At 43.5% G+C, this 12269-nt stretch overlaps 1 protein-coding gene across 2 annotated transcripts in view; it reads left to right on the forward strand.

Moving 5' to 3' along the window:
• The first annotated feature begins 1103 nt into the window (after window positions 1-1103).
• Window positions 1104-12269, forward strand: part of LOC136666255 (tumor necrosis factor receptor superfamily member 14-like) — a 32229-nt gene continuing 21063 nt past the window's right edge. For both annotated transcript variants that reach the window (XR_010795351.1, XR_010795352.1), the window contains exon 1: window positions 1104-1221. The gene's annotated coding sequence lies outside the window, so the exon portion shown is untranslated. The remainder of the gene's footprint in view (window positions 1222-12269) is intronic.

The following is a 12269-nucleotide window of genomic DNA, read 5'->3' on the forward strand; positions in this document are numbered from 1 at the left end:
GGCATTTGTTAATTGTTTTGTTAGAATGTATCTGTTTATGTATTAATGTTCAACTACATATTTACATGGTTATGTATGCAACTATTTAAATCAACCCCCTCTAACCAGACCTTAGACCCAGTGCAGGTTTTCTACTGTCCTGAGTGTCTTCTTTTTTGAAAACCAAAATATTGCCACCCTATTGGACAACAAACTGAGTAAATTCAGGCACTGACCTGTTTTCAGTGAGAGACAAGGGACTGCTGTATAAACTGCTTCAAATAGACCTGGATGTCTGCAGAGATTCCAGACCAAACCACTGAGTTTACAGTGTTTTCTCTTCATCGCATGGACATGGGCCTCTCTGTGAAAAGCAAAAGAGGTGGTGTATGGGTGGTGTGAGAAGTAATAGAAGTGAACAGGACCTGGTTGGTGATGAAAGGAGGGAGATAGACCTTGTGAGAAGGATTGACTAACTGCAAGCTCCTTACTTTTTTGTGAAACATAGAGTGCACAGTGTGAGTGATTGACCACTTATTGTGCCACCAGGCCCTGTAAACAGGTTTAAATATTGTGTGTAGCATTTTGTTTTAAATATGTTTGTTGTAAATAAAATCTCACTGTGGAATCACACCACGATTGTGCTGACTACTACCTTAAACTGCCCACTCCAATAACCTCTGGGGACCACTGGGTCCCACTGGGGGAAGTGTAAAGGTCTTATAAACAAAAACATCCTCATTGTAGTTCACGAGTGGTAATTTCCTTGTACTTCTGCATTTTTTTAATTAAGTGTAGTGCAAGGAAAACTACATATGGAAATAAATATTTATTGTTTAAAAATACTCATATTTCATAAAGACATGAAAGATATGATTTTGATTAATCTTTTAAATGAATCAGTGTGTGATTGTAAGAGTGTCTAATTTTAAAGAAAATAAATAAAATTCCTATAATACGCATAAAGCCTTTTTTCTGCCAAAATACTAATAAACCATAAATGTAAAAACAACTTGCTCGAAACTAAAAAGAAAACCGATTAACCTTTACCCAGTAAATAAAGATTTCTTTCACTCCATGTTCTGTTTTTCGCTCACTCTCTGCGTACTTCGTGGCAAAGGTCGGAATGGGTGTTGTCGTTTGGAAATTGTTTCCTCTTTTCATGGCGTCTCCTGTCTCTCGCTCCAAATCGTTCCAGAAGGATTCGGTTCAGAAGTGATCAGAACAGCTTTCAGCGCGGAGGTGAGCGCCTTAAATCACTTTTTAAACCACGAACGTTCACCGCGTTTAGTTTTGGATGTGTTTCTCAAACTATGAGTGACACAACATTTAACTGATTCTGGAACTTAGCCCTGTGTTAAACTGTAACTTAATGTGAAAAACACTTTAGTGTGTGTTGCCCTTATTTCAGTGATTTTTTTCCCGGGGTATTTTATATTTGAGAATATGTATGTGACAGCGATCCGTTACTAAAATGAAAACAGAAAGAGTAGCCTGTGAAAATACAGATAAAAGAAGCGAAAGCCAGTTACTGGCGATCACTAAACACCTGGGGAAGAGCTGCTGGTAAAAATGCGATCGCTAACACAACTGGAGAAGAGCTGTGGCAAAGAGAAGTGGACGTCAATAATAAAACTGGGGAATGGACTGACTTTTTCCACCTTATGTCTCCCTCACCACGATGATGATGACTTTTATGGGACATTGTTATAGGGCCTTTGTAGGACACCAGGAAACCCTCAGAAGACTATGATGGGACTGCGGTAAAGTTGGTTTCGTATTCGACATTCGTTTGAGATTAGGAATTCCCCTTTTTTTTCGCCAGTTACCAAACCTATATTCATCGGTACAGTTGCAGATTCCTAATGTAACAAAAGAAACCAAAAAGTCACATCCATAACCTTTATTTACTAAACTGTACTTGCTGAGATTAAGCCAGAAACGCAGCCGATTATCGCTGTTTTTATCCCTGCGCCCTCCACACACACACCAAGTACATGTCTCTGCAGGCCGGAGGCTCGCAAGTGGGCGGAAACCAGCAAGTGGGGGATCTAGATGTTTTGTGGGAAGGCGAATGTAGGAAATGCAGCCTTTGTGATTTGAAAAAAGGGCATAGTTTCTCTCCAACAGAACTAGGTGCCCTCTACTAGTTATAGTTTAAAATATTAGGTTTCAGTGAAAACGAAATACATAGCACTTCTGATATTTTAATGATATATTTCTGGTAATCTGATTATGGGGTGATCTGCAAACTTATGAAATCCATTAGGTCTCTCATGTCTACAATCATTATTTTAATTTGATTACAGAATTATAGGACTGTGTTATTTGTTTTTTACTCAGCACAATATTGGATTATAATCAGTTTAAATGTGTAAACCCTTAAGTAACACTTATGGCCCACTATTCAAATAAATATTTAAAGCAGCTCCTTTCCATTAATGGACATGGGAGAAATGGTGCTAATAATTTGCAAATAATCTTAATATTCAGTAAACCTACCATGAGCACTCAGTCAGAGTGGGTGTATATGACAATATTGTCAGTGCCTGTAGCTACAAGTTAGGTGAACTTAATAAGATGGAAGTTCACTGTAATTTAGTTATGGTTTAATGAATTCCAAGATAGTGGTGCAACCTTTCAGGAAATTTGGCTCAATTAAGAATATAAACAGACATTCAGAGAAGTTCACTGTACTTCATCTAGTTCCTTTGCATGGTTTTAAACAGTTCTTTATAGAAGTATGTCCTTGTTGTAGAGTATTATGTATTACTCTTTGCATTTAGATGATCACGTATGCTTTGATTTGGCATCAAAACCAGGTCCTGGAACATCCTACTCACAAAATTAGTTTAATCAAGTTTGTTTGAAAAGGTAGAATAGGATCAGAATTGGATAACACTGGCTTAGACTGTCAGAAAGCCTCCCTTTCTTCTTACCTGGATTATGCATGTGTATTTTTTTTAGAAGGGACTTTCATTCATTCATTCATTATCTGAAACTGCTTATCTAATTCAACTAATTTGACTAATTTTCATTTATTCAGTTTAATTTATGTCAGAAACCCACCATATGTACAAATATTTGAGGACAAATTTGTAATGAATATATTCTACATTAAGTTGCAACCGTTACTAACACAGATGTGCACACACTGCCTCTCTAATCCCTGTAGAGAAAAACTGACAATAGAATTGGATTCTCTGGAGTAGAGAAACATTAATCTAATGCCAGGCGAAGAATATATAGCACCCCAGCACTGAGCTGTGCTGATGAACCCATATTTACTGTCATGTCTTTTGTTAGGAAGTGAGTAGTAGCCTATATGTAAGCAAACATTATCATACTCAGTACATGTGGTCTCAGTTAAATGGTTATTCTTTTTATTTATTGCAAGAATTTCACATATTAATCCAACCACAAACAAGTCTGTAAATCACATAATGCTGAAAATGTACTCCATATAATGTACTCAATGTTTACAAGGTACAATATTAACACTGAAAACAAAACAGTTATTACATGGTCACGAGGTATACAGCTGCACTACAAAATACACAATAATCTAACACAATGTCCCAAAGAACTCACTGACATTCTCTTAAACTCCCAAACAATGCTCAAACAGAGCAATTTGAGCTGCATTAGTTATGGAAATTTGTTAGAGGAAACAAAATAACTAGGTTATCTATTTTGTGCAGGGCATTTTACGCAAAACAGGACATCACAGTTAACCAGACAGCCTAGGTTTCTAAAAGTATCAAACTATACACACTGTCTGAACTGTGGTGTACAAGGTGCCCTGTAGTCTATGCAGTCTAGTATCTGTGCCTTAAGAATTATGGTGAGGGCCCTACAGTCCAGTTTCCATGACTTAAAAATTCTGGGGTGATGGGCATGGCGTAACCACAAACATCGCATTGACCCTGACACCCTGCTCATCAACACAAGCTTTTAGAAACAGCTCCATATCAGCCCTGTTTTTAAAAACAAATAAAAAGGGTTCTTTAGCCTCTGGGTCGTCTCCAGAGCCTTTACGAAAACTACATATCTCGAAGCCAGCGATATGCTTGAGTCGTGCTTAACATGTTCTTCCGCGCTCACTTGGAGCTGTACCTCCCACCTGGAGCTGCCTCCGGCCTGCAGAGATACCCTTCTCTCCAGCTCCAGCGTTAGGGACCGTCGCACAATTGCTAGAATAAATGTATAGTGTTTAATGTTAATATCCAAATATTAATCTCTTTCCTTCTTGTACCTAATGATGTCACATCAAATTGCAAATGTACACAGTTTTATTCCTCACATACTAAGGCTAATTGTGAAAATTTGTGCTTTTTTTTAATGAAATCAGTAACCAAATAAATCTGTTAAACTCTCAAGTTATGGGACCAAATGTGGGATCAATATGGGATCAGAACAACATAGAAAAGTTCAGATATTTATTCTTCACACAATTCTTATTTATGGTGCAAAATTCAGTCATTTATTTCATAATTGATTAAAATTTTCATATAAATCTATTTTTCTCTCTTGTCACTGGACCTAATGATGCCAAACCAACACAGAACGATATTTATTCTTTACACACTACAAGGCTTATTTAATTTATAATCATGTTAATAGCCAAATGAATCTACAAATGCAAAAGAGCTGAGACATTGTGCAAAATGTAAATAAAAACAAAATGCAATGATTTGCAAGACAACATTTTAAATGTTGAAACTGAGAACGTTTATGGCTTTTTGAAAAACATTTGCCCATTTTGAATTTGGTGCCAGCAACACGTTCCAAAACAATTGGGACAGGGGCATGTTTACCACTGTGTTACATCACACTATGTAAGTGTTTGAGAACTGAGGAGACCAGTTGCTGTTGTTTTGAAAGTTAACTGTTTCTGATTCTTGTTTGTTACAAGATTTCAGCTGCTCAGTTCATTTTTTTTGGTTTCTTTTGTTACATCAGGAATCTGCAACTGTACCGGTGAATATACGTTTGGTAACTGGCGAAAAAAAAGCAGAATTCTGTATCTCAAACAAATGTCGAATGTGAAACCAAATTTTACCACAGTTATGATGGAACATCAAGTAAATTAAAATGGAAATTCAAATATGATGCTGGTAAATTACTGGAACATAATGGTGGTTGCTCACTTTTTTGCCTTTTGCTGTCGTAGGTAGATATTGTAGTGAAATTATGTACACTTTTCTGTGTAAATAGGTTGAATATAGAACATACTGATGCTCATTCTTTTAGATTCAATCTCTACAACCTGGCAACCATTGTGACTTTGCGTGAGGTAGGAGTGGAATGCGGGCAGAAAAATCTATCCAGTGTTTTGAATTTGGACTGCTGTAGCCATTTTAAATACATTCTTTCAGTATTACAGATTGCTCCTTTAAGTGGTTATGTGTCACGCCTTCGTCCTGTCATGTCTGTTGTCCCCGGCCATATGCTTTTAGCACATGGCTATGTTTTGTTTATATCCTTGTCTCCGCCCTCGTCCCGCTTTCTCGTCCGTGTCATGTGTTAACCCATCCTCGTTATCTGTCCAGGTGTGTCTCGTTTGTGTCTGTATTTAAGCCCTCTTGTTTCACGTCCTGTTGGTTGTACATTTCACATTTTCACCTTTCACTAGTCGGTCGTGTTTCCTTGTCTGTCCGTCTGTCTCCAGTTTCTCCGTGTTTGTTTTCTTAGTCGTTGTTTCGTGTCGCAGTTTCCTTTCCTATCGTTATTTTGTGAACTCTTTAGTCTGTCAGTCCGGTTAGCCCTGTTTAGTTCACCGTGTTTAATTTAAGCCTGCCTTGTTTCCCTGTATGTTTTCGTTCTTTGTTTTGTTATCCTCCTTTATTAAAAAACTGTGTTTTAGCGAGTGCGTCCGCCCTCCTTCAGTCCGCCCCTCGTTCCTGACAGAATGTACGACCACCAGGACGCAGCTAGCACAGACTATTACCTCAAGGGGTGTGCCGTTCGCCGGACTCCATTCCACACAGGCCCCAAAGATCCTGTGGGGGAGGCTTTGAAAGCGGCCTCGGAATGGAGTCGCCGGCTCCAGCTCCTGCCTGGCGCTGTTCCGATTCCTATACCTGAGGAGTCGACTCGTGAATCGAGTAGTTGCGCCAGCGGGAGTCGAAAGAGTCGGCGGAAGAAGCGTGCTGGAGTCCCCCCCTCGCTGGGGGATTACCCCCTCAGTTCCGGGGAAATTTTTGGGGGGGCGTTAAGGGTAGGGGCTGTTAGCCTCCGACCTCAGAGCTACGGAGGTGAGGCTAACAGGGGCGCACCTCGAGGGGATCTAATGGGTGCGCCTGTGAAACCCCCTAAACCCTTTACAGCTCCAGCGCGAGCCCGGCGAGCAGCACAAACTCCTGTCCTCGAGAGCGCGGCACCTCCAGCCGCGCCTATCTTCGTGAGCACGGCGCGCACCTCTCCTGTCTTCGTGAGCACGGCGCGCGCCTCTCCTGTCTTCGTGAGCGCGATGCGCGCCTCTCCTGTCTTCGTGAGCGCGACGCGCGCCTCTCCTCTCTCAGTGGACGACGTCGCAGATTCCTCTGCCTCCGTGGACGTCGTCGCACTTTCTCCAGTCTCCGTGGACGACGTCGCAGATTCATCTGCCTCCGTGGACGTCGTCGCACGTTCTCCAGTCTCCGTGGACGACGTCGCAGATTCATCTGCCTCCGTGGACGTCGTCGCAGTTCTCCCTGCCTCAGTGGACGTCACTGCAAGCTCCCCTGTCTCCTTGGACGTCGTCGCAGGTCCCCCTGTCTCCTTGGACGTCGTCGCAGGTCCCCCTGTCTCCTTGGACGTCGTCGCAGGTCCCCCTGTCTCCTTGGATGTCGTCGCAGGTCCCCCTGTCTCCGTGGACGACGTCGTAGGGTCCCCTGCCTCCGTGAACGACGTCGCAGGTTCCCCTGCCTCCGTGGACGTCGTCGCAGGTTCCCCTGCCTCCGTGGACGTCGCTGCAGGGCCTCCTGTCTCCATGATGGCGGCACCCGCCGCTTCTGTCTCCGTGATGGCGGCACCCGCCGCTCCAGTCTCCGTGATGGCGGCACCCGCCGCTCCAGTCTCCGTGATGGCGGCACCCGCCGCTCCTGTCTCCGTGATGGCGGCACCCGCCGCTCCTGTCCCCGTGATGGCGGCACCCGCCGCTCCTGTCCCCGTGACTGTGGCTACGGCCGCTCCTGTCCCCGTGACTGTGGCTACGGCTGCTCCTGTCCCCGTGACTGTGGCTACGGCCGCTCCTGTCCCCGTGACTGTGGCTACGGCCGCTCCTGTCCCGGTGACTGTGGCTACGGCCGCTCCTGTCCATGTCCGTAGGTCGGCCCGAAGGACTTCAGGGCCGATCCCCAGAACTGTGCCCAGGCTGGTTCCTCAGACTGCCCCACAGACATTAGCCAGTCCTGGGCACCCCCCTGTTATATTGGTTCCCTTGTCTGTCCCTGTCTTGGTTCCTGTCTCTGTCCTTGTCCCAGTACCCGTGTCAGCTTTTGTCTCTGTCCCAGTCCCTGTCACTGTGTTCGTGTCTGTCCCCCTGAATGTCTTGGTCCCTGTTCCCCTACCAAGTCCAGTCCAGTCTCCTGTGAGTCCTGTCCAGTCCCCTGTCAGCCCTCTCCAGTCTATGTTTCAACCCCCTGTCTTGTCTCATGTTCAGTCCCCTGTTACTCCTGTCCAGTCTCTGTTTCAAACCCCTGTCCAGTCTCAAGTCCCGTCTCCTGTCCAGTCCCCGTTTCAACCCTCTGTCTAATGTCCAGTCACCTGTCTTGTCTCCGGTCCAGTTTCCCTTTCAGTCTCCAGTCCCGTCTCCGTTTCAGTCTAGTGTCATGTCACCTGTCCTGTCTTCTGTCCAGTCACGTACCCCTGTCCAGTCTAACGTTCCTATCCTGTCCAGTGTCTTGTCACCAGTCTCTGCTCCCGTCCAGTCCCAGCACCAAGTCCTGTCACCTGTCCCGTCTTCTGTCCAGTCCCTGTTTCCATCCAGTGTCATGTCCAATGTCAAAAACTCTGTCAAGTCTCATGTGTCCACTCCCGTCATGTCCAGTCCGTTCCAGTCTTTTGTTACCTCCCTTTGTCAGTCACCTGTCATGTCCCATGTCCCGTCTCGTATATTCGGTTCTGTTGTGTCCCCAGCTCCAGTGTCTGTTCCCGTATCGTCCTGAGTCCTGTCACCCGTTGGTTTGTTGTCCTGTCTTGTTTTCCTTGCCCTCTCCTGTGCCAGCTCCTGGGGGGTTTAGGAGTACGCGCCCGGGAGTTGCGCGTTCATGGGGGGGGCATCTGTCACGCCTTCGTCCTGTCATGTCTGTTGTCCCAGGCCATATGCTTTTAGCACATGGCTATGTTTTGTTTATATCCTTGTCTCCGCCCTCGTCCCGCCTCCTCGTCCGTGTCATGTGGTAACCCGTCCTCGTTATCTGTCCAGGTGTGTCTCGTTTGTGTCTGTATTTAAGCCCTCTTGTTTCACGTCCTGTTGGTCGTACATTTCACATTTTCACCTTTCACTAGTCGGTCGTGTTTCCTTGTCTGTCCGTCTGTCTCCAGTTTCTCCGTGTTTGTTTTCTTAGTCGTTGTTTCGTGTCGCAGTTTCCTTTCCTATCGTTATTTTGTGAACTCTTTAGTCTGTCAGTCCGGTTAGCCCTGTTTAGTTCACCGTGTTTAATTTAAGCCTGCCTTGTTTCCCTGTGTGTTTTCGTTCTTTGTTTTGTTATCCTCCTTTATTAAAAAACTGTGTTTTAGCGAGTGCGTCCGCCCTCCTTCAGTCCGCCCCTCGTTCCTGACATTATGAGTTTCATTGAAAAAAAGGAAAACAGAAATATACGCAATATAAGGAAAAGACACCAATTATTGTTGCATTCCATAAAACAACATTAGTTTTTAGTTGCTTCATATGACAAAAAAAATCTTGAAACTGAAGTGAGAAAAGTTTTGTTCCACATTGTTAAAAAGTCTTGCAAGATATTTATTCCAATAAATAGAGTATAAATAGAGAAATATTTACATTTTTATATAAAATCTGATTGACACAACAGGGCTGTATGTAATGGAGGTAAGTCCAGTCACAGTCTCATTTAATAAATATATTGACTAACCCACTCACTCTGGCTCTCTGGTGTCCTGCCTTAGAGATTCCATCTGTTTTCGTGTCATGTTACAGTTAAACAGGTTTTACAGATGTACTCCTCACACAGGCATTAACAATCAGATGTGTCCATGGTATTTGGGTTGTTATAAGTACAGACGGTGAAGTTCTGTAAGAGCAGAAACTGACTGCTTTGTCCATCAGAGAAATACCTTCACACATGAATATGGATTATGATAATGAAATAATCTGTGTCTGAACAAGAAAATAATATCAGCAAGATAGTTACTATTCTAAGGTAATGGTTGTCTTTTTAACAAACATTTTTTAACTCCTTTTAAATATACAGCGACACACAAGTGACCAAACTAATACACTGCAATGCCAAAGGCTCATTGAGGTACTTTCACTTTTCTGGACAAGAGGGTAATTCCAAAGTATCCTCTGTGTGCTTTCACATTCATGTAATACCATTTATAAAGCCAGACCAACAGGAACATATTCTGATGATGACGACAAAACAGAAACAGAGAGGACAAAAAAGTAAAAGACAAGCCACATAAATACAAGGCAGCACAACAAATACAAATATAAACATAAGGTACATTTCAAAAGAAAAATAATAATACACTCAAAATTAAACTCTTCTCTAGTAAACTCATCTAGCATTTAATCATATGCTCTTTTGATGATCAGACAGCTGAGCTGATTTGTCGTTCAATAGTTCCTGATTCTCAGGCGGTGTTGTGGGCGACATGGTGGCTTAGTGGGATCGCCTCTCAGCGCTGGGACCTTGGGTTCAAGTCCCATGTGGGTGGAGTTTCCATGTTCTCCCCGTGTCTGTGTGGGTTTCCTCTGGGGTCTCTAGTTTCCTCCCACAGACCCCAAACATGGAGGTGAACTGGCTTCTGTAATAACTGTCCTGAGTGAATGAGTGTGTAAGAGAATGAATGGCTGTGTGAGTGAATGTGTGTGTGCCCAGATATGGATTGGCGCTCTGTCCTGGGTGAAACCCTAGTGCCCAATGCAGTCCTCCAGGTGGACGGTCGTTCCTGGTTGAGAGTACGCTGTTCGCGTTTGGCTGCCGCTTCTCGCCAGTGTGTGTGTGGATTGAAAGTTGTGTTGATTGTAAAGTGTCCTTGGGTTTCTAGAAAGGTGCTGTATAAGTGTAACGTTAAATAAATAAAGTTCTCTGAGCACAGTCTTTTCTGAGAAATCAACTAGGGGAAATGTGTCCAGCCCTTACCTTATATAGGGGACATTTTACTGGGGTATCGCTTTATCAGTTATAACAGGAGATGGGAGTGTGAAAACTGAAATATAATAACTTTTGGCTATAAAATAAATCAATAAAATAATAATTAAATAACAGAAACTCATTCATTGTCTGAAACTGCTTATACAGTTCAGGGTCGCGGTGGGTCCGGAGCCTACCCGGAACACACCCTGGAGGGGGCGCCAGTATACAGGCAAATCTGTCTCATCAGATTTTGAAATATTACCACCTTTGTATTTGTAGCACTGATTTTTTTTGCGTCTGGAGATTGTGGGTTCGATTCCCGTAGGTGTCAGTGTGTGTGTGTTGCACTGTGAAGGACTGGTGCCCCCTCCAGTGTGTATTCCCACCTTGTGCCCAATGATTTCAGGTAGGCTCTGGACCCACCGCAACCCTGAACTGGATAAGCACTTACAGATAATGAATGGACATAATCATTCATTCTCTGAAACTGCTTAACCAGTTCAAGGTCACGGTGGGTCCGGAACCTACCTGGAGGGGGCGCCAGGTGCACGTTCACTCACGGACACTTGAGTTGCCAATCCACCTACCAATGTGTGTTTTTGGACTGTGGGAGGAAACCCATGCGGACACGAGGAGGACACACCAAACTGTTCACAGTCACCCGGAGCGGGACTCAAACTCACAACCTCCAGGTCCCTGGAGCTGTGTGACTGCAACACAACCCGCGGCACCATGCCATCCTAAAACAGAAACTGATTAGGTTTGTTTTATTTAAGTGAGAGGCTGTAGTGGACTTTAGAAAGCTCTGTATAGAGAATGTGGAGGTAACTGGTACGTACATGCACCTGAATAACTAACTGACCTTTGCAGGTTTCAAGTAATGATAGAGCTGTTGGTTTTTAAGCAGAGGTTATTTGGGCCATGCCCATATACATTCTACCAGTCTGTTTTTGCTAGTAATATTTTCTGTGCTGTTGTGTGCTGGGGAAACAGCATTAACAAACAGGTTCTGAAAAAACAGAACAATCATATAAGTAAGGCTGATGCTGTTGTATTAGTCAAGCTGGACTCTCAGAAAGCTGCTTATGGAAAATGTTACATCCCCTGCACATAACTGGAAAAACAGAGAAGCATATTCAGTGGAAGGTTGATACAGATGGAGTGTGTTAAAAGTGCACTCTCTGAGACTCAGCCTTGATTGAATGAAACTGCTTGGTTCCTGTATTCCCCTGGTCATATGATTTTCCTACTCGTGTTCTCTGGCCATGTGATCTTCTTGCCCTTGTGTTACCCTTGTCATGTGATCATCCCTGTGTTCTTTGTGCCACATTTTAATTTGGTTAAATGTGTCTTGTGTTGCCCTTTACAACCAGGGCCCCAGGATTTGCCTCCCTAAGCGTGCGACAGGAAGTGAGCGGCAGAGCTATGAGAGGACCATTTGAGAGTAGCTCTGCATTCATTCCGGGGTGTTTTTGAACTAAAAATAAAAGTATTTTCTGAGTATAGTATATAGTATTTTCTGAGTATAGTATTTTCTGTACAGTACCTGTGACACATCACCAAGAGAATCCATTATGTATACTTACCTGTACTTACTCACCTGCATACGGGTCATGTGAGAGGGAAAAGAGTACTATCTCTTGATGCTGAGTTTTACTTACCTGGTTGAATCCATTCTCCACAGAGGGAAGGGGGAACTAGCATCTAGAAGAGGGAAAATATATTATCTAATAAATATTGATATTATGAATGAACGTTAAACATGCCATGGCTGTAACTGAATCTTGGTACAGTTGTTAGTTCATTGTTAATTTTTATTGTGTATGAAACTTGTGTCCAAGATACTTTAACTTATACCTCTTCAGGGACTGGTATATTCTAAGGGGCGGGGCTACCTATATATATACCACACAGGGGTAAAAGAGGGGGACTCGGCTAGACCGTAGCGAGAGGAGCATAACTTCAGGGCATAATAAGACTCAT

Source organism: Hoplias malabaricus, chromosome 14 (assembly GCF_029633855.1).
Source record: "Hoplias malabaricus isolate fHopMal1 chromosome 14, fHopMal1.hap1, whole genome shotgun sequence".
NCBI lineage: Eukaryota > Metazoa > Chordata > Actinopteri > Characiformes > Erythrinidae > Hoplias > Hoplias malabaricus.